Source organism: Numida meleagris, unplaced genomic scaffold, assembly GCF_002078875.1.
Source record: "Numida meleagris isolate 19003 breed g44 Domestic line unplaced genomic scaffold, NumMel1.0 unplaced_Scaffold119, whole genome shotgun sequence".
NCBI lineage: Eukaryota > Metazoa > Chordata > Aves > Galliformes > Numididae > Numida > Numida meleagris.
This window is the reverse complement of record NW_018362987.1, coordinates 997,387-1,018,733: the sequence shown is the minus strand read 5'-3', so window position 1 is coordinate 1,018,733 and position 21,347 is coordinate 997,387. Positions and strand designations below refer to the sequence as shown.

The window sequence follows — 21,347 nt, the reverse complement described above, 5'->3', positions numbered from 1 at the left end:
AAAGCTGTGGACTAAAGCTTTGTTCCATCACCTGGAGTCTGCAAATAACTGGGAGGCAATGTGCTTTACTCCCCTCATTTGCTGGCAGAGGCTTCCCTGTGATTTTCTTATCCTTTCTCTTGAACATGTTGAAATTTCCTCCAGTAATAGCTGAGGCCTTGTGAAAAGAGCTGGAATGAATGTGAAACTCAATATTTTTCTGTTTTGAAGCTTGGTGTTTCCAACACCTTACATTACTGTAGGTTAGTGTACTACTTTAAACTAAAGATGACTCTAGTTGTGATTTTCTTTCTTGTCTTGCATCTGCAATCCTCATCTAAAATTCTCTTAGTGCTCTATTCAAGTTTAGTCTGAATATATCTTCTTTAAGGAAAATGAAGAGGCTGGCATAAAAAGGCCTCTGGTTCCTATTGTTTAGGTGACCTGAAGTTTGTATCACAGTTTTTAAAGCTTTTAGTGCCAGGGTGAAGGTTTTAGTCGAGAAAGTAACCATTGTATTACTTTGCTTGTAATTAGTTGAATTGCAGCTGCTGCATTCAAAAGATTCTCTGTGAAAAAAGTACTAACAGAGGTAATTTAAACCCAACAGGCTGGCATTTAACAGGGATTATTGTAGCTATTGGCTTCAGAAAGCTGCTGAGCCCTCTCTTTTATTGCAATGGAAATGGGAATATATCTCGTCTGCATGGGTCTCAGGGGGGCCACAAGAACCGAGGACTTAGCAATATGCTTCACAGTATATAGTTGTATCTTAAAAATTGCATCATGTGTCCTTCTCTGGAGTCCTGGAGACTCTGAGAAAGACTGCAGGATTTTGGCATTTTTTGAGAGATCCCTGTACCTAGGAGAGCAGAAAGTATTTTGAACACTGCAAAAAGCTTGAGCCTTTTGGGCTTGTGGTATATTGCCAGGCTGCTACAAATAAATTATAAGAAAAAATTAGGTTTTAAGTGAACCCCAGTGTGTGTCCTTGAGCAGCCTGACGTTTTACAAATAGATATAGTCTTTCTAAGCCAGGGGACCTCATAGGAATGCAAGCTAATTTATAAATTGTTTTATAGTTTTAAATCTGAATTTTTTTAGTTAATGTTATAGCCCTATTTTTCCTTTTTTTTTTTTTTTTTTTTTTTTTGTCTCCTTCCTTTTATGGTTGTAGAAGATACTTTTCCCATATAGAGATTCCAGATTAAAGATAGTGAAAGAGTGGAAAGAAAGTGTTTTAATTGTCTGGTGCTTTGATTTAGTGCAACATGACACTGCGTCTCTCCTGGCATTCGAGAGTTCTCCAAAGAATGATGGGAGCGATGAGGCAACCACAGAATAAGGATATTAATTCAGACCCCTGAACCCAGAAATTCTCCCAAATTTTGTTGCAGCTGCAGAAGTCCTCAGTTTACTTACGAAGTCACAGCAATCTTGGCGATGGTGTTCTTGGCAGTATTTGCATACTGAAACAGCTATGGTGATGAAATTAAGTGTGCTTCAATGCCAGGCTTATACTAGATGGCCATCAGAGGTTCCTTCCAACTCTGAGGATCCTATGATTCTATGTTCCCTCTCATTTCTATAAACAAAAGAGGAAAGCAGTCATGTTTATTTGAAAAATGTCACTCCTACAAAAAAAAAAAAAAAAAAAGCACCATGTTCAGGGAATTAGTGAACATATGTGCCAGCAGCCGTATGGGGATCCAGGGCTGGAGCTGTGTCCTTTTGAGCCCTGTGGCAGCAGAGCGAGACTTCGCAGTCCCCAAACTCATTTAAGATGTTCAAAGTCAGCTGGGTTATCTGCACAGCACTGCTGTGCCACAGAGGCAAACCTCTGCATTCAGATTTAGCTGGAATAAAAGTGGCTCACTGCTTGGAGGTTATTTTTCACAGACAGCGGATATACCTTCATAGTGGGAGCTGCTAGAACTGTACCATCGGATGGTATTTATTCACCAACATAGGCATGGCTTACTGGATTATTTGATACGTGATGAAGTCCACTGTGCTGAAATTCATGGTTATTGGCATGAATTTTATCTCATTCCCTTGTTATGAACATGTGATGAGCATTATGAAATTTTGCCAATAATAGGATCTCTTGTACTGAGAGGCCAACAAGAACCGGGCTCCCTTGTACTCCAAGAACAAAATCAAAATGACCTTCCCAGCTGATAAGAAGCATTTAATTAATGAGTGCAGAGTTTGGAATAAAGGTGGCTAGATTGATGCTAGGCTTTGCTAAGATTTGTTTGCATTGCATACTTCTGCTAATCACTGCCCTGATTCTTTGGAAATCTTACTTTCTGACTTAATCTTTTATTAACAGATAATGGGAGAAGTAGCTTTCATATTTCTTTTCCAATTTTCATTTGAGAATGTAAAAGCTCTTTTGTGAGTTTCATCTTTTGTGTCATAGACAGAACAAGAGAGGTGTAGGACTTCTGTTTCTTTCCTGTGCCCATGGGTCCTGCCTTTGTGAGCAGCAGGTCTGTCCTGCAGGGTCTGAATAAGCTGTAAAGAAACAGGCATGTACAAATCCCTGTAATTTCATTCAAAGACAATATTTCACTAGACTTCCCTGATTGATATAGAGTAAGATAAAACTAAACAGAACCCCTAAGTTCTTAATCTGATTGTTCAGTTCTGTACAGGTTAATCAGAAGAGCATCTGTTTTTATTAGCTAGACTTTGATCTCAGATTTTATCCATGCTATTTAGCTGGATGAAATTCTGCTCATTAAAATGTTTTGAAAATTAATTGGTTTACTAATAATAGGACTTCGCTCCCACCAAAGTCTTTGATTCTTTAACAAGGTTAAAATATCAATATATACTAACATGAGGTAATTATTAGAAAGTGCAATTTTTTTTCTATTCCCTGTTTGTATTTATCTCTAGTGACTTATTAAATAATATGCCAAAGAGCAGCTCTGGAGTGCTTCACAAAGAAAATGGGTCGGCCCCCATTTCATGGGGCTCTGGATGCCAAATTCTGTTGCTGCTGTTCTGCAAATTACTTTTCTGCTATTAATATTTGCAAAATTTTATGGTTTGCAACTTTCTATTTCCTTTTCAAAATACTCTCAAAAGAGCATTTTATAGAATTTAAAATGTAAAATTAATTAGAAAAGTAGCAGGACTGTTCATATGCAACCATGTTTACAACTTAAATTGTTCAAAACTGAATAAAATATGATGCCCGCTCTGTTCAATCATAATGCCACTCGTCTTGAGGAAGTCTACACAGATAGGTGCTTCCCTGTTTATACATGCAAGTTTCTTTGTCTATTGGCTTTGTCTAGCCCTATACTGACAGATCAAGGATGGTAGGTAGGTTCCTTTTGGAAAGAGGGTGCATGCAGCTCCAGTTTCTAGCATTCTGACTTGCCCCACTTTTAATCGATCTCAAATAGGATAATTTAATATGCCTTAAAAACACTCCTGTTGCCCACTTGCCATTTGGAATAGCAATGTAATGTGTGTGGCAGGACACGAGTGCCCTTAAAGGACAGTTTTTCTTTCAAAGAAAACATCAGTCATCTCATACTTCTGAGTTGTTTTACATAGGGACCATCTTAATTACTTCCTCATTACTGATCTATTGTGAATTACAGGCATAATTGGTTTTTAATTTGTTTAAGTCATTAAAAGATGTGGCAAAGGACTAGGTATTGGCTACCTTGCACTGCAATGGGAGAAGTCCAGAAGGATTTTGGGGGATCTGGGAGAATCTGGGAGAGATTGTGTTTTCCCCACAATGGCTCTATGCAGGATCAAATGAGCAGAGAAAAGGTGCAATGGGGTTGAAGTAAAACCAATGAAGATTCAAAGGAGTATAAAAAAAGCCCAAGGTCTTTGTTCTTGTGATGAGAATTAAATAATGAAGCAGGAGGAAGCAACAGTGCTTCCAGTAAAGAAAAGGCTCAGGTGATGCTGGTAATAACAGATGCAAAAACCAGCAGTTGTACAAATCTCCTTTGTAACATGCTTGAAAATTAGCATTTCTGGGAGGAAAAGTAGAAGGTTGTAAATGAGCAAGGTTTTGTTCCTCAGGCCCTCACGACAGTATCTATACGTATTAATAAATATGAAATCCTTGTTAACTTTTCTTTGCAGAAATTAAACTGGAGTCAGTTGTTCTAACTTTTAGATCCTTGTCATATAAGGTGGTACAACAAAGGTCCTTGTTTTGGAATTGGTCGATAGGCTGGGAGTTTTGTAATTGTCCTGAGCAGGGTCCAGTGCTGAAAGTAAATGTAGGAAAATTGCAAATCCATACATATAGTACAGACTTGTGCAGTCCTGGTGCAGGAAGTCTCCTAAAAACTCAAATGATTGCTAAAAATCCTGAAGACAATGAATAGGAAAACGGAAAGTTTAGGGGGGAATGAACCAACCGTCACCAAAGATTTCTCCACATCAAATTATCTGTGGAAACTGAATTACCACAACTTCATCCAAAAATCTGTGACTGCAAGTCAGCTGAAGCTGGAAATGAAGCTGTGCTGTGTACCTTTGTGTGCTCTTCAGACAGGGTTTTGAGTCTGCTGGTGTGATGTGCTTGGACTTTTGGAAGAAGACTGAATGAGTGTTGCGATCAGTGTTGGCATGTACTGCGGTATGCTTGGCAAGTCGAGCCTCAACGAGATTGGTGCAATTACAGTGTTTTAAGCCAGATAATGTTCCATGCATGACTCAGTCGCACAGGATAAAGGAGATATTTATCTCTTTTTCCTCTTTGCTCTTTAAAGACTGTACAACGAGAACAATTTCAGCTGAGTATCCATAGTGTATTTCCTAAACGCATTCTCACAGCTGTTCTGCCTTTATTGGATTTCCCTTACCAACTAGATGGATTCCCCAAGGGACAGCAGAAAGCAGAGGCTTTGTGCAAGTTACTCTGCTGAAAAGGCAGAGCAGAGCCTGCCTAAGATAATAGCTTATAAGTACTCCACTTTCAAGTGTCCTGCGCACCCTGATGTCACCAATAATCTCTTTGTTTCCCTGAAGCAATAAGAAAAGCTGGTTAAAATTAATAAAGAGAGGGCTTTTTCAAAATATCTCATACTGGCTGCATGCTCCTGTGCTCTAGTAATTGATGTTTTGTGCTTTCAAGTGTTAATACCTGGTGAACAGCTGATGAGAGGATAGCTGGGAGCACTTCTTGCAGGTTTGTAGGCGCACTTCCCAACTTCATCTGCTATGTTCTGTGGTGCTACCTGCCTTTAGAAAAATGATGCTTTGGCTTCTGCAGCATGGCTGACTCATATCTAATTCACCAGCCCAGATGTAGTGATTAGAAAGGCCACAGGAAACTGTGTTCATCTGGTTTTTGTTAGCTGTAGTTTGTAACTGTTGGTAAGTGCTATTTTCAGAAAACAGTGTGGGATATTTTCTTGCATCTTTAGCAGGATACTGCTAACATTTGGCTTTCTTATGCATTTGGTGAGCATGTGAATTTAAGACGCATCATAAAATGATACCAAGGGATTCAGATCAGGTTTTCTTTTGGAAAGATAGCACTGACACAGGGATAGAAGCTGTAACAAAATATTATTGACTCGTTCATTTGATTTTTATTTTTGTTTTTCAGAAAAGAGGGAATAATCATAATTTAGTCAGGAAAGGTGACGAGAGAGATGTTAGAACATGTTTTCTTACTATTTATTACCTTTGGTGTTTCTCTGTGGCACCTCGAATTTCTGATGGATTGGTTTTCAATGCTGTCTGTGTGTTTCTGCTCTGATACCATGAAGGATCAGCTAGTAATGCTCCATTCAAATTATGGCCCAAAGGTTTGGAATAACCCCAGCCCCCTCTTCAAACACATTGTCACATGCAAGCACATGTACAAAACCAGGATGAATACAAGCTATTTAACTGATATTTAAAGTTTAACTTCTTGTTTGTATGCACTATTTGGTATTATGTTGTATTCGAAAGCAGTCTGTATAGTTTGGCTGTAAACCTCGGTTCTATAACTGAGCTTTCTGGGCTTGCTACTGCTTTCACTGCTGCAGGTGAAGTGAAAGTTGCAGGTAGATTCAAAAACCCACCAGATATCTCAGTCATTTAGTGCAGGGTTTATGCTTTGCAGTTATGGAAGACGAAATAGGCTTCAGTATAGTAGAAGAGTACAAAGTAATCCTTGTCAAAGTAATTTTGTAAAGTTTTATGAGTTAGGAGAAATGATACCCATAAATTACAAGTATAGCCTCCTTAAAATTCTGCTCCTCTCAGCAGTGGTTTGCTGGCATTTGAGCTAAATAATGATTACAGGGAAGAAAGCCTGGGTAATCTTACTGAGTACATAAAAAAAAGTCTTCTTTTTCTTGTTCTGTAGCTGCTATTATCGAAACAGTGGGATTTTAGCAAGTCGGTATGACAACAAACCATAAGCAAGCCTCCAGCAATTTGTATTAGGTAACTAAAGTTTTGTTTTCAATAGGTTTTATGTCCAAATTCAGATCTTGCTTGAACTTTGTCCTTTTCCAGCTCTGGAAAGATAAGATTTTCTTCATATATACTGAAGTGGTTTAGTGTTAAATGAATTAAGAAATAGTTGCAATCCAGCTTACTTTGATGTTCTCAATCATTTTATTTAAGCTTAGACTCATGTTTCTTTTTCATCCTACCATATTTTTAAGCCTTTGTATCTGTAATCAAATTTAAATAAGAGGTTGCCCATTTTAACACTGGAGATGGTGTAATGCTGCTCCAGAGAGGTACTTCACCTCAGCAGAGAAATGCCTCAATGCAACGAGCTTGCTTGCATCCATGCACAAGTCACTCCATCCTCTGTAGTCTTCAAGTACTGGTATAGGTGGTTTCATTTCAAGTCCATCTGTCCTTCCAAGTTTGCGTTTGAATTACAAATACTGCACATACTGGGGCACATCTGCCCTACTAAAAGAGGTAAGTCCTCACTTGATTTAGAGCCATGTAGCACCCTAGAGCTGGTGCGGGGACTGCGGCATATGGAGGATTTTGCTCCAAGTGATGGTGGTCCAATAACTTGTCTATAAACCAAATAGCTGAGGAGATGTGGTCCTGCAATGCAGTGCCTTTGCATGCTGGATGTGTGAAGGAGGGGGAGCCTAAATTTGCACCTGTTCGTTCTTACAGATGCAAGTAGTTCTACTATTTCCTATATTTATTGGCCTCGCATTCAAACATGATACTAGGATTCATCACAGTTTACTTTTAAATACCTGATCTAAATTATGAAAAAAAAAAAAAAAAGGAGAATGTAAGTTTCTTGAAGAACTGTAATGGTTTTAAACAGTGTATAAGACACAAGGTAATTGCTTACAGTTTTATTGTGTTCCTTGGTGCTGGCTGCTGGATCTTCCACCTTGATATTCAGGTGTTCGTCAGTGCATGTCGTACCAAACTAGCCCTTGAAGCAATAAAATCTATCTTACTGGGCTGGTCTATGTTCATCCAGGACAAGAGTAACTCTGCAGTTTGCCCAGCACTGCACTGAAAGAGCTGCTGTAGCATTGTCTGTCAAGGCACAAGGCCATCCCTGCAGTAACATACCTAAGCTGTCACATTTCTCCTGTGCAGCTTGTCAGGTTTCCTCCAGCTGTTTTGGCGGAAAATGTCAGAAACAAGGCACAGTGGGGCACAGCCTCCATGTCAGGGTATGGAGGAAGGAGCTCCAGCTGCCGCCACTTTCCTTGTGCATTAAGGCAACAGCAAGATTCATCACCAAGGCAGCATCTAGGACAGAAGGCCAGGGATGAGAATCCATCACTTTCCTCCCGGGAATATGATAGGTGACAACCCTAATTGCTCTCTTAACACTTTTATCATACTCCCAGCAACATAATTTCCTGTAGGTCAAACAAGTGGCACCCCCACTGGGGCCAGAAACTCATTCGTTTCTCTTCATGTCAGCTCAATTCTGTGGCAGGATTCTCACAGTGACAGAGGAGAGCTGCTCACAGCCACTATTTATAACTCTTTTAGAAGTGTTGTTAATTTACTACAATGTTAAAAAATAGTCATTTTTATCAGCGTGTTACACTCACTCCTAGCAGTTGCAATTTTCTCAGATAATAAATATGAGGGATCTTCTTTTTATAAGAATGTGTTTATCAGAGTTCATTTTGATATTATTTTTACAGCTAGTCTATAGAGCAGGTTCATGGAGAGTCAAAATCATCTTAGATACTTGCTTTATGACTTCTTGTTCTTATTGGGATTTCCTAAGTAAATATTACTGAAAATGAGGCCATGTAATATTATGGTAGGGATATGTCATGTCCCACGTGCACAACATTGCTTAGGAGCAATAATCGTCTTTGACTGAAGATCAGTTGTTTTCAAGATGAGGCTTTATTTTCAACAGTGTTACGGGGTACACTGCTACTAGGAATTTTGTCTGATTTCCAATTTATTTTGTCTTTGAAGACTGTAACCCAGATGTTTGGTATAATACTTAAACCAATCTTCTTAAAATACTGTTTTGTTTTTATCACAGGAGCATAGAACAGCTCCGATCTGGCACTAATATGGAGCAATGCACGGCCAGCTTCTGTTTTCTTCATGAGACTATCTTGTGACTGAGGTGCAATCAGGCTGAGTAACTATGAGAATTGAGATTGTTTTTATCAATTGGAATTTTGCTTTTTTTTAAACCAAGTTAAGAGTGTACTTTAGACATGAGATGGTTGTTACAGTTGGCTAGGAAGTGACTGTAGACCAAGAGGAATGTGATGGGACGTTATTACAACTAAAAGTAATGAGAACTTTCAAAATAAAGAGAGCTTAAGTTTAAGGGACCTCATTACTGCCAGCCACAAGTTCAGATCAGTCCAGTTTCTGAAGCTGCATGTGTGATTCTCATAGGAGCTCTCATAACCGGGAAAAACACAGGAACTGCATTTAAAGCCCCATCAGGCAGCTACAAGCTGAGAAATGGCAATATTATACATTATTTTAATGATGCTTTCCTTCAAAAGTTGTTGTAGTGGCTTGAAGAAGGATGTCTGAACTATTTTTTAGGATGAGATAATGTATCTCACTTGAATGGGGGTTTATGCAGCAGCACATGAAGATGCAGAAATTAAACAGCATGAGATGAAGATTAGCGAAAGAATTGTAAAGTGAGTATGGATCAGATAGTATGAAAAGTTCTTGCTGGGCTGGAATAGAATCTGATGGAAGTCATTAAGCAGAGGTCTTAAAACTTATTCTGCTTAATTAACATCATTTGTACTGTTGTACGAAACCCTGGTAAGATCTAATCTGGAGTATTCCAAACCATGAAGGATGTCTCTATTCATGGAGAGTGAGCTCACACTAGTCTAGGTATGGAGAAGGACTAGAGATTCAGAGAACTTAAGGCAAAATAGTAGGAGACCTAGATTCATTTATCTGGGGAAGGAAAACCTCAGAAGATGTGGGGGGTTTCTGTATAAATATATAATGGGGAAGAAAATCATTGTTTTTACTTGAGAACTGTATTTTAATCCAGGAAAAATTATGTTTAAGCTTGATCTGAGTAAATTTAGACAGGGAAACAGAAAACATATGTAGCAATGAGTTCTGGAAGTATCTTCAATGGCTATGCTGCAAAACTAATTTTGCTTATAATATGTAAGCTTGTGAAAGGTACTATAAGGAATACCTGAAATGGCAGGAAAATAGATTTTGCTATCTATTAAAATAACTTTCTGTGAGATTCAGGAAATTTGTTATGGATTCAGGTGGTGTCCTAGAACCCACGAGGGTCCCCACGAGATGGCCCTTTTCCTTTCCAGCTCCAGAATTCACGGGACATCAGGTCTGGTGGATATCTCTGTTCAGCCCCAGCTTCATAGACTTAGAATTTGAGACTGAGGTCCAACTCTGTATACTAATGCAGTCAATGAAAATGCATCTACCTGCTTTTCTTGTCAGTAAAGAACAGTTATAATATAGGTAACATGAACAAACATGGGAAAAAACAACAGCACAGCTGTAGTCAGAATATCTCCTGAATGCAAAGGCAGCCACACCTGAACTAATATCAGATGTAAGAAAGGCAAACCCACAATTTTTATGTGTGTTAGTGAGCATTTAGATGTTGTGTTCTCTGCTTTTATAGGAAGTGAGCACGGATTTACTTCGACAAGTGGAGATTATCATTACTAGCTACAAAGCACCATATGTATTTCTTGTGCCATTCAGCTTTCAGATGTAACTAATCATTTCCTACTGAAATAGATTTAGAAAAATAAATACATCCACCTCTGCAGTAATTAGCATTAACTACATAAATGTAAAGTGTCATGCAAATGAAGGTGGGTGCTGCACAGCTGCTTCACCAGCAGAAGAGCAATGAAATACTTCGTATCACCAAATGGGGAGACAGCACATTTTTCTGCAAACTAAATTCTGCAGTGATTTTTAATTTGTGGAGAAGTTGTGGTTATAAATCATATGGGATAGTCTAGAGTATCTCCTAGTAGTAGGAGCTACGTTTGTTTTGAGTTGTGGTTTATTCCTTTGTTGTTGTTGATACTGAAAGAAAACTGTAAAAACTGCCTTGAAACAGATTTCCCCCTACTCCTGCATGTTAGGTGGAGGCGGAGCATGAAATCTTGTTGGGCTTGTTCAAAGTTTTGAGCATCTTTTCAGGATGCAGCAAATCAATTTTTTTCAGATTTTTCACTTCTGTTTTCTAGGATTGAAATGTGCTGCTCTGCAGGCATTACATAACTAGGTTTGGGTTTTTGTTTTCTGTTTGCTTGGGGGTTTTTTGTGTGTGTTTTTTTTTTTTTTTTTAGTAAGTCTGATAGTGGTGATGCAGCTTATTCAGGCTTTTGTTAGCAGTGCTTTACAAAGTGTACCATCTCTTTTTGTTACTAGTAAGGTTGTTCATTAAGTTCAATCCATGCTTTCTAATGTGTAACAAGAAAATAGGTTTGTGACTATGTCTTTCATGGGCAAAACATATCATTTTCTTTTTGCTTTGGTTGATGCATGTTTTAAGCAGTTACATTGTGCTATTTCTTATTAGAAATGCTGCCTTCCCATAGCTTGTCGAGTTTTGCAGTTGGTCAGTGGTCATTTCTAAAGGGAAGAAATCATGAGGGAGCATCCAAAAGAAGTTAGGATTTCTAGTCCCAGCTTCCGAACTTCAGCAGCCTAGACAGGAATGAAAGCTTGGTCATGCATAGACAAGCCCAAATAATTCATGATGTGGTTATGTCATCACCTTACGTGAGTGTGTGACTGTTAGAGCCAAAGAGACTGGTCCTTCCCTCCTGACTACATGCTCCCACCTCATCCCTTAGCTCAGCACCAGTGAGTGCTGCCTATGGGGCAGATTGCAGTGATCTAGCAGAAGACTGAGCTCGTAGAATGTTTGATTTATCTCAGACCAATTTAAGGTGATCACAGAGCTGCACTCTTGAGCAAACTATAAAATCTGCTCTACCACTCTGTGCACAGAAGGGAGAAAGTAAGATGAGGAAATGAACAGCTTCATCTCATATCTTTACTGATAATAAACTTCACCCATAATTTTCCCTTCTATGGCTTCACCACTGTAAAATAACACAGAATGAGAAATTGAGTGCTCAGACTGAAATATGGTCCTGCTAGCATGTAAGTGCTGCAGACATAGCAGGAGGATGTTCAGTTTGGCTTTATGTGATTAAACCTGGACATGGAGGAGCTGAGTGTGGAGCAGGGCACAGGCTGATGGAGCTTCTGCAACTCTTCTGCACCTGCCAAACAGCACCAACCCCTGGGGAACACCACTCGTGACCGGTCGCCAGCTGGATTTAACTCCATTAACCACCACTCTCTGGGCCCAGCCCTCCAGCCAGCTCCTTACCCAGCAAAGAGTGTACTGGTCCAAGTCATGGGCTGCCAGTTTCTCCAGGAGAATACTGTGGGAGACAGTGTCAAAGGCTTTGCTGAAGTCTAGGTAGACCACATCAACAGCCTTTCCCTCATCCACCAGGCAGGTCACTCAATCATAGAAGGAGATCAGGTTGGTCAAGCAGGACCTGCCCTTCACAAACCCATGCTGGCTGGGCCTGATCCCCCGGTTGTCCTGCAAATGCCATGTGATCTCCCTCAGGACAATCTGCTCCATAACCTTACCTGGCACCGAGGTCAGGCTGACAGGCTTGTAGTTCCCCGGATCCTCCTTACGACCCTTCTTGTAGATGGGAGTCACATTGGCAAGTCTCCAGTCTTCTGGGACCTCTCCAGTTGACCAGGAACGCCGATAGATGATGGAAAGCAGCTTGGCTATCTCCTCCGCCAGCTCCCTCAGTACTCTCGGGTGGATCTCGTCCGGCCCCATGGACTTGTGGCAGTCCAGGTGGAGTAGTAGTGTCAACGGTTTAAGGGCGTTAGGCCCGATTCCGTGACAAAGGGGACGGGGGACCCAAGGGCCCACGTCCCGGGAAAAGGGGAAAGGGGAAAAGGGTAGGGAGATGGCCCTGAGAGCAAAGAACAGCGGCAACAATCTGAGGAGAAACAAACTAATTTACTAAATAAGATATCGGAATGCAAAACAACACACTATAATACAATATAATTACAATTTAAGCTGATAAATCCAATACAGAGAGAGAGAATGTCCCAAAATCAAGGTAGGCCTTACTCTACTACCGACGATAAGACGGCTGGAGAGCGAGGTGCTGCCAAGACGAGAGACGGCGGAAAAAGGGACGAGGTCTCGTGATCTGCAAGTTTTTATACTGCGAGCTTCTATCTTTTCCCTCCGGCTGGAAAATGGTAACAAAGGAGCAAAGTGCCGTGGGGACTGTAGTAGTCCTTCTCTTCTGAGAACTAGGTATGTCCACTACATGATGTTATGATGTGGAATACCAATAACCGAAAATCACAAAACCATGACAAGTAGGTCTCTGACCATTTCTTCCTGAATCATGGGGGGTTTATTTCGCTCCCCATCCGAGACTTCCAGGTCAGAGAGTAGAGTGCTCTGAGGACAACTGGTCTGGCTTTTAAAGACAGACGTAAAAAAGGCATTGAGAACCTCAGCCTTTTCATTGTCCTCAGTGGCCACATTCCCAGCCACATCCAGTAAAGAATGGAGATTTGCACCAGCAGGTGCACCAGCAGGTGCCATTGTGGGCCTCCATGTTGTTAACTGTTAGCAAGTGGGATATTAATTGAGTTGTTTCAATTCAAGGAGGAGGCTTTGGGCACTTCCTGCCCATAGTGCTTCTGTTCTTGTTATTGGTGTGACACCCCATGCAATATCTATGCATAAATGTGACAGCAGTGAGAACTGGTGGGTACTGTGGGAGAAGGTCAAAGGATCTGTGGGGAAACAGTGGGATACAGTGAATTTGGCCTGCAGAGGTGAAGTAAGGGTGGGTGGACCTGCAGCAGCATGGAGATGAAGGTAACATGTGCATGGTCAACAGGTTGGAGGTAGTAAGGTCCAATGGTAGAGGCAGATCAGTGGCCACAGGAAGACCATGGTGCCACTGCCCTGCCTTAGGAGGAGTTGCAGTAACCTTCAATATGGGGGAATGGGAACATGGCACCCAAGCAGGGGGCTGGTAGCATCAGCTAAGGGCAAATACTATCAAAAAAAAAGTCTCCTGTGGCTTGTCATCTTCATCCCACTGCTGATAGCCATAAAGGAGAAGGATAGTCTTACTATAGCTCCACTTCCCTTCTTCCCAGAGCTTAGGAATTTAACAAAAGCGTTGTTTAAAATGTAATTCTTTTCAAGAAAAAAAAAAAAGTGGATTCACAGTAAATCCTTACAAAAATGTTCTCAATTGAAAGAGCCTCTTCTCTTGCTGCAGATAGGCCAGATATCCTTGCTATGAGACATGGCTTCAATAGACAAATCCATTGCTTATCGCTCCAGTATCACAAAGAGTATTTGTCCCAGTACTCTGAATGCACAAAGCCAAGGAAGAAAAAGAAGAGAACAGTCAGAGAAGCGAGAAAGAGAAAAAAATGCAGCTATTTAGGTACCTGTAAGAAGAGATTAGCACAGAGAAGGCAGGTCGCTGGCCCACTGTCCGAGTGGCCTGGTTCAGGTTAACACGATCCCTGCCCCTGCAGCAATCCCATGCGTGCAGCCTCATGAGCATGCCAGTCTGGTAAGTACGTTAGGCCAAATTGATGCAGTGTCATTAATTCCTGACGAGAAGCCAGATGCCAGTGTTGTTACTGCTGAGGCTGATCACTGGCTATATAATCTAATGCACCTTGTTTAGGCTCCTCATTCATTGGTTTACCCACTTAGAAAATGTGCTTACAAACATTATAGTATGCCTTAGCTGCTCCCGAGATTGAATTGTGATCGTGGGAAGCTCTTACATGTTTAAAAATGGCATTATGTAAGCAAAGAGTTGATCTAGCTAATGTATAATAGATATAACTTGTTACTTTAACTCTCAGATCACACGTTGATTTTATTTTAATGCGGCTGTTGTCAGCAGTTAATGACAAAATAGTAACTTACTGCTCCAGGAAAGTGAATGTTGGCTAAATTAGTCATGGCAGAAGTCATAGATTATTTCCTGAGTAGTTAGCAGTTATCAATTTTAGATTAAATATTGTGAGAATCTAGTGAAAGTGACAACTCACTGTTAATGCCATGACCCATGTCACTCATAACTCTTGTTTTGTTGCAGTAAAGATTACCTTGCAGAGAGGAGTTAGCAGAACCTGATTATGCCTCTCAGCAAGGGGAAAATCCCACTCTGACTGTCCAAGTAGCAGGTACTGCTAGATTTATGCCAGCTTGTTGGTAATCATGTGGCAGCAAGAACTTTCCCCTCTGCTTTCAGATCATGAGGCACACTTCTCTTCTCGGAATAGTTTTCAACTGACAAAATCCCCTCTTGGTTTGGTGAATTGCCTGCAGCTTTAAATAGTGTATATAAATGTGAAGGTGGCAAGCAGAGCCCTAGTTCAAACCAGCCTTTAAAAATGCTGCCGAAGGTTTCCATGTTGCTAATACTTCTTGCATTCTGCATTTTCCCATTTGTTTTCTAAGTGGCAGAAGTGGATTCCTTCGGGTTGAAGAAGCTCAAAAAGAGGAGATCCCCATCATCTTTCAGAGCCCTGGCATCACACAGCTCCCTTACAGGCTGGGGTTAGGGACTGTGGGGTATTTCTGAGCTTTCCAGGAACTAGCTTGAATTAATTGCAACTATTGAGCCACATTCTGCAAATTGTGTTGCAGAGGACACAGGATGTAATTGCAGTTTAAGGTGGGTGATGATAATAAGAAGATGCCTACAAGCTTTCCATCGCAAGGTAATCAGGCTGGAAAGGAAGGTGTTCTGCATGAACATTGCCTGTCACAATGCCTCTGCTTTAATTAGTACTATTTTTGGCTCTACTTATCTGTATTATAGCTCTTGATATGGGCAAAGGTGTTTTGATAGTATAACACTCATAAATTCAGCAGCTTCACTATGTCAGATTACAATGCCAGTAACAGCAGACGTGTTTCCTATAGTTTCTTCTGCCTGTAGAAACTAATGTTCATAAAATAAATTAGTTTTTCTCATTTTTATGTAGTAATCAGATATAGAATAGTGAAGTGGCTTGTTCAGAGCTGTGGTGTAGGCAAAATGGATGTGGGAACAATCTCAGTCCAGTGCAGTCTTTGTAACGGTAGTTGCTTCTCCAAGTAAGAATATAGAATCATATATATCTTTTAAAATTAGATCATTTGCTTTAATACCAAAATATATGGCATTTTATGTAAACTGGACTTGATTTTATATCATTCATGAAAATAAAAGGGGAAAGCTCTCCAGGCATTTTAATTTTCACAAAGTGACATCTGCTATTAATGGAAGGCAGAAAATAATGATCAGACATCACACACCGTCCTGAAATGATTTCAGCTCATTGTTAGTTATAGGGAGTGTTTTGATTTAAAACTGGGCATAATCTTAGCAGCCATTGTTAGGTAGGAGTTCAGTTTTCTTTCAGAGGTGTCAGTGCAGTAAGGACAGAGCAGAGGGGCTTTGGCCAGCAGTCTTGAGGAACCTGATCACTGCTGCTGAGATCCTGACTTTATGAATATCAAAGTAAGTTATCCAAAAGCACTCTTTTTCATAAATCCCATTGGGAAATTCTTGCCACGGCTCAACTTTTGTATAGAGGCCACTGGACTTATAGCCTGTCAAGGGGCTCTTGGCTATAGTAGTATCCCCAAAATTTGTTTTTTTTTTGTTTTCTTTCTCTAAAAATGCCAATGACAACCTGATTTTCTTTGACACAGTGACTAAAGGACCTTCACCAAACACTAAGGGGAGGTGGCTCAGCATGTGGCCCTTGGTAGTGGCCTTGCAGAAGCCACTGCTAACAGGGAAAGAGCTGTGGTAAAAACCCCGTGTCGTGTGGAAATGAGACTTCAGGTCGTTTAAATTAGCTAGCAAATGATCTTAAAGAGGGTTTTTGAAGAAAAGATGGAAAGAAAAAATTAGACCTTCCCTGGTCTAATTTTGCTACAGCGAAGCTGTTTGCAGATCCCCAGTTCGCTGGTATTGAAGTTTCTTAGTGTATTTTCCCACTTCCCAGCGCTGCACACTTGACCTTGTTATGGCATTTTTAATAAGCTTGATTTAAGGCTTTTAGGACAAGACATGATAGAAGTAAAAGGAAAATATTATTATGGGAAAAATTGGTTAACAACTTGAATTTCAGAGTAAGGAGCTTATAAACCAGCATCTCTATCTCCCCTTACTGTTTTGTTGGGTATTTTCTGATTACATCCTCACTTTCACAGAGGTAAAAACTACCTTCACTGGATATTCTAAGAATTACCCAAATTTGGTGATCTTCTGAGAAGCGAGTCCTAGTTCTGTCCTTTAAGGAAAGAGTTTTGTCTATCACAGACCTTAACACAACTCTCCTGTGTTTCACCTTGGCCTTAATTTTGCCTGACAAAATGCTACTCAGGGGAAAGCAGAAGAGGCTTAGCTCCAGATTTGATGCTTCCTGGGTCTGCATGCTTGCACCTCCTAAAAAATCCTCAAAAAAGAACTCAGCTCACACCATTGGGTCCATCTTCTGGAAATATTAACAGTGATTCCATTGGCTGGATCAACTAGTTTCAAGCCAATATGATAAAGTACTGCTGAGTGGAATCATCTGAACTGTAGTTTCCATTCATTTGAAGGATTGTGTTAGCATTATTGAGAGGCAGTGCATGGCAGGAGATGAGAGTTGGAACAGGGCTCTGATGTAGAAAGCCAAAAGATGGCAATCATCTCCAAGATCTTAAAATCCAAGTTACATTTTTACAGTCAAAGTAGGTACAATCACAACAGAGGCTGCCATAGGACCTTCTCTCAGATCCAGGCTGCCTGTGTTCTCCTGTTTTCCAATGCAGCTTTATAAATACAGTCTATCAGTAGGTTTGTTATCAGAAGCCTTTCCTGGAAACTGTCAACAAGATCATAGCTCTTAAATTAAGTTGCTGAAGGCTTATCAGGATGAAAATGGTTGAAATTTCCTGAGATCTTTGCAGCAACCAATTGTAACTAGAAAATACATATATGTATGTCTTCTGCTAAATAATGCACTGTTACAATTTTATAAGGCTGGAGGGAGGATTCCAGTGATCTCTGGAAATAAAACGATACCAAATTGTTATGAAACTTGATAGTGTCACTGAAAACAGCCACGAGACCCGCTGTGTTGCAAGAGGTGCTCAGTTACCGCGCTTCTCCCATGGAGTTAACGTGTGGCTGGTGAATCAGGGTGGTGCAGCCCACTCCAAATTCTGCTGCTTGCCTTTCCCCCCACCACAGCTAGGAACCCCTGAGCGGCGGTGACCTTTTGCCAAGTAAAGAAGTTTGAGGCTGGAGGGGCTGTAAAATACCAGAGCTCGCCTGGAGGACAAAACAGAGGAACTAGCTGGAAGTCAGTAGGCATTTCCTGGGAGGAGATGGTGAAGGCAAGCATTAGCCATGGGTTATTCGGACAGTGAGAGCGACTGCTCTGACGAAGAGCGCTATTTCTCTGGAAGCAGTGATGAGTACTCGTGTGATGAAGCCGAGAAAGTATCAGAGTCAGTGCTTGCAAGCAGTGCTTTTGAATACTTGCTTGTTGCATTTAATGCCACATAATTCACATAACTATTTATTGTTCTTAATGCCCTGCGCTGCAGCTTTTGCAACATGACCTTTAAAATGTGTACTGACCATTTGTTTTGCTGCAAGATGATTGAGGTTAATGCGTAGATGAGTTGCATGTCTCTGGAAGTATTTGCAGTCTTTAACGGTACAGTAAGAGCAGGCAGTGTTTAAAATTCCACCCTGTATTTTGCAGCTGATGTGTGTAAAAGATTAATATGTACAGCTGAAAAAGTGTTGGCTTTTTTCTTCTGGTTTATCCTCCTTTTTCTAGGAATGTGATTAGATTTTTAATCCCACATAATGGGGAAACCCTGTAATAATTGCCAGAGTTATAAAATTGATTTAGACCAGGGGAACAAGGCTGCTCAACAGCACAGGAAATCCTGGGACCTGGTACTTTCCTGACCCATCTCCATCTCGTGACAGCGATTTTCCCTGGAGCAGGTGATAGGGCATCTGCACTGCAGTGGTGGAACGTAGCCATGCTACCAGTGGTGACAGACCACCAAAACTCAAAGTTGGCTGGTAGTCCTTTTGCTGAGCTAGATATACTGCCAATGGCACCTCTGCCTTCCCTGCTGCTCCGGCAGCAGGAGCAAAATGGCTTTGTTTGCAGGATGAGCATCCTTGTTGGAGGCAGAGGGAGGTTTTGTAGCCAATTCTGCACAGAGGGAGCACCTCGGAGCATCCCTTTTGAATTAATGCTTTCCCCCCACATTTGTGATTTCGTTATCCCCTTGAGAAGTGCCATGGAATGGGAGTTTTAGGGCTGTTTCGGGTATGCAAACCGTGCATGGGATGGCTTTGGTGGCAGCTAAACCTTAAGCCTGCGATGCTTCAGGGTATTCAGAGATGCTTGTTTCTTGACTTAACACTTTGTGTATGAAGCACTATATAATTCACAAAAAACCTTATTTTTTCCCTGAATTATCAGTTATTTCTGCCTGTGCAGAACGTAAGGAAGCCTTAGAATTGCATGACTTTCTGCATTATAAAAGCCTTTACATCTCTGCGGTTCATGTATTTGTGCTAAGTAAAATGTCCTTTGGAAAAGAGCCTTCATTCCACTGATTTCATGCTGATTAAACACATGTATCAGGTACAATGCAGTGGAAACCATAACAGTTATTTGTGTATTTTAATCTTTAATGTAAAAGTTTACTTAAAACATTTGAACTGAAGCCATAAACACCTGTGTTTTATTTGTCTGTAATCTGAAAATATGTAATGGTAAGCACTTTGTGACAGAAAGCCATCCAAGATAGCAGAACATCTATGTGAAGTTTTGGTGGGAATTAACGCACAACCAAAATCATTGCATCCTCGTTTAATAATGTATTAATATATGAGCAGAAGTTGGCTCCAGCAACTTAGTAGAATATTAAATATTATAATTCCTTATCCTCTCAGTATTTACTAAAGTTTTAGAAGTTAATAGGAATATGTTTGCAGACTACACCAAGTTGGGAGGGAGTGTTGATCTGCCGGAGGGTAGAAAGGCACTACAGAGGGACCTGGATAGACTGCATCGATGGGCCAAGGCAAACCATATGAGTTTCAACAGGGCCAAGTGTCGGGTCCTACACTTTGGTCGCAACAACCCCAGGCAACCCTACAGGCTTGGGCAGGAGTGGCTGGAAAGCTGCCTGATGGAAAGGGACCTTGGTGTGCTGATGGGCAGTCGGATGAATATGAGCCAGCAGTGTGCCCAGGTGGCCAAGAAGGCCAATGGCATCTGGGCTTGTATCAGGAACAGTGTGGTGAGCAGGACTAGGGAAGTCATCCTGCCCCTGTACTCGGCATTGGTGAGGCCTCACCTCGAGTACTGTGTTCAGTTTTGGGCACCCCAGTACAGAAAGGACATTGAGGTGCTGGTCCAAAGAAGGGCAACAAGGCTTGTGAAGGGCTTGGAGAATATGCCCTATGAGGAGCGACTAAAGGAACTGGGACTGTTTAGTCAGGGGAAGAGGAGGCTGAGGGGAGACCTCATTGCTCTCTTCCAATACCTGAAAGGTGATTGCAGTGAGAGTGGGGCTGGTCTCTTAGTGGTGACAGGTGACAGGACAAGGGGAAATGGCCTCAAGTTGCACCAGGGGAGCTTTAGGTTGGATATCAGGAAAAACTTATTTACAGAAAGGGTTGTTAAGCACTGGAATAGGCTCCCCAGGGAGGTGGTTGAGTCACCTTTCCTGAACGTGTTTAAAAACCGTTTGGATGTGGTGCTCGGGGACATGATTTAGCGGTGGGTTGTTAGAGCAGTATGGTTAGGTTGCGGTTGGACTTGATGATCTTGAAGGTCCTTTCCAACCTGAGCGATTCTATGATTCTATGATTCTATTTTTATAATGCTGTTGGTCTACCTTCTTTAATTTGCTTTAAACTGTGATTTTGTTTATTGGCATGGACAAAGTAGCACTAACACATTTTATTTCATTGAAAATAATCTCAAAGAATGCTTTGGATTGAGCATTAACATTTATTTCAATGTTATTTCTGCTTGCTCTGCTTTAAGGGTAGCTTAAAATAGTAAAATTGAAGATAGCTTGAAAGCAATTAAAGTAAATGTAATTAACAATTAAAGGGAGAGTGCCAGTTCCTGTATGGGAGCACATGCACCACACTCCTTTTCACCACACTGCTGCTTTAATACTTTCTGTCTTTGAAGACGGGAATTGCTATTTCCAATGGCATTTTTAAATCTCATTTTCTACTTCAGTGGAAATAAGCAGAGGTTTTCCAGTATAAATGAATTAGATATATTTAAAAGAGGTGGATCTATTTTGCCTGTAATCCCTTTATATTTAAGAGGTGAAAAGATTTTGAGTGGATTTGAGTAAAGCAGTAACTCTGACTCCTGCATTCTGGTTTGCCAGCACAGAAAATGCAGTGGCATTCAAAACATTATGAAACACTAAATAGGTTGGATTAAAATTAACTTCTTATTTTGTAGCTTGGGCTGGCCATGGCCAAACTGTGTGACAGGAGAAGAGAAAACATTGAATATCTAAAAATGAAGATACATTGTGCCTACTCTGGTGTCCTACTTAACTGTGTACTTCATGCTTCAGCAGTGAGATATTGCTCTCTCAACCATGGCCTGGGTAGATCAAATGCAGGGCATGGGGGAGGAGGACATAGGCAGACGTCTAAATGTTCATCATCACCTCTATGCAAATAGCTAATACTTCTGTAGCCATTTTCATATACAGTAAGATAGAAGACCTTGCCTAACAAAAGGGCATGGGCCAGTACATGGCT

At 40.9% G+C, this 21,347-nt stretch overlaps 1 protein-coding gene across 7 annotated transcripts in view; it reads left to right on the top strand.

The window, feature by feature from the left end:
* Nucleotides 1-21,347, top strand: part of PRKG1 (protein kinase, cGMP-dependent, type I) — a 429,334-nt gene that overhangs the window by 331,957 nt on the left and 76,030 nt on the right. The window lies entirely within an intron of this gene.